We start from the raw sequence: 2,110 nt of genomic DNA, 5'->3' as shown, positions 1-2,110 counted from the left end.
GATGTCGAACTGCACACACAAACACACACAGCAATTATTTGAGGCTCATTATGTGATAAAGCAGCAGAAAAGAACACATTTTTATTTTGTGACTGATCCTTTACCTATAATTTCACTGAAATGAACGGAGCAGAATTCCTCCTTTGATTTGCCTAAAAACTTTTATAGTGTAACATGGATATTTATACACATACTTGTGAGTTTTTACATCAACTTATCAAATGTTTTCTCAGATAGAAACATTTTTTAAAATTGCCTCGTGACCAACTTTCAGCTCAGGATATGTTCAGAGTAAAAATGTACATTTTTCCACTCTTACGTCTCACTGTGACATTGTTTAACCCTAGAACACTAACGTTGGGTGATTTTCACCCGCATGATTTTTGTCATGTGATTTTCATTGTGTTGCTGCTGTCTGAGCTGCATGGGTCCTTGGGTAGCTTCAGGCTGCTCACTGATGTCATTAATGGTATGTTTGTTTCCTACCTCCCATCTATGTTTTTTTCAAGAGGCATGCGTTCAGGTGATTTTCACCTGGCGTTAGTGACAGAGGGTAACATTTTTATGGGTGGCATTTACCCAATGATAGTGTCTATGTGTTGAAATAAGGCGCTCTTTGCACTTTTCAAGGGAAACAACATTCAGGCCACATCCTCTGCCCCATTTCATCCACAGCTGTCATCCTGTCACTGCCGTAGTTACTCTGGCATGCTAACAAGTGTACCTAATGTTAATCTACATCTGCAATCATTAGCTACGCAGATTTTTTTTTTTTCTACTAAAGCTAAGCTTTTAGCTATAGCTAGCTACAAGTGAAGTTGTAGCACTCAGAGAGAGGAAAAAAAATAAATGTCCAGAAAATCAGTGAAATTCCTGACTGAGCACACTAACGTTAAAATTAGTAACACCATCACTAACGCCGGGTATATTTTACCTGATATAATATTCCCGACAAAATATAGTTTTCATCAATTTATGTAAAAGTACAACACTGTATGACAAATTGTAGGACTGGGACATGTGAGCCTTGTCTGGTGAAGGCTCAGTTTGGTTCTGGTATGGAGTCTTTCCAAGGAAATTCATGTAGTCAAAAAAAATTGGTAGTTTTTCACCTCTCAAAAATTGCCATTTTTCACCAATCTCTGCCACAGCTGTCAGTGATGCAGGAAGACTGTGCCTTCACCAGACAAGGCTCACATGTCCCAGGAATGGGTGGACCAAAGAACAAGTTCCCAGCTCCATTATTTTTTTTTGTTTGGAAATTTCTCGTTCAGGATTACCAGATTTTTCAATAATTTTGCTGCCTTTTTATAGGGTCCCCCATGGTACTTTTTTTTTTATTTTATGTGATATTGTATATTAGGAAATTAAAGAAGTTTTTTAACAAACAGCTCAAATAATCTGATTGTAGGTGATATAAATAAATTGAAGTTGTCATTAAAATTCCCTTCTTTCAGCACACATTCAGAGAAATAGTGATCATGTAGAAGTCAACCAGTGACATTTACTGAATCATACATAACTGCATGTCACAATAATAGGAGACAGAATATTTAGGTACTTTACAATATGAAACACTGGATCACATAACTGAAAAATACTGTTTTTAGAACTGAAGAACTTTCATGATTGACTGAGTATGGAGGAGAAGTTGTACCAGAAAAACACAACATATCAGTAGATAGTATAATCAGGCTAATCAGGGCATGCAACTTCATTTTTTTCTTACACAACATAATTCTCATTATGCAGCAAGTGAAGCAAAGTTGACAAACAATTACAATTATGTTGTGCAAGAAAAAAACAAACAAAAAAAAAACAAATCTACATGCCCTGATTACCCTGATGATACTATCTGTGGATATTTTTGCACCTTACCTACTTTGAAATTAACCAAAGATAAAGCAACTTACTTGTTGAAATGATGTTGTTAAATTAAATTATTTCCTTTTTTTCAGTACAACACAGTTCAACCAAAGAGAAAACTTCAAATAAAAAGTAATTTTTGCTGAGCTGTAAAATGGACTTACCTCACCTCATCTTCCTGAACACGTGATGTCACGGAGAGAACAAAAAATACAAGTGTGTGTGTGTGTCTCTGTGTGTGTAG

Source organism: Stegastes partitus, unplaced genomic scaffold (genome assembly GCF_000690725.1).
Source record: "Stegastes partitus isolate 25-593 unplaced genomic scaffold, Stegastes_partitus-1.0.2 Scaffold132, whole genome shotgun sequence".
NCBI classification, from domain to species: Eukaryota; Metazoa; Chordata; class Actinopteri; family Pomacentridae; genus Stegastes; species Stegastes partitus.
Note: the sequence above shows the minus strand (reverse complement) of the source record.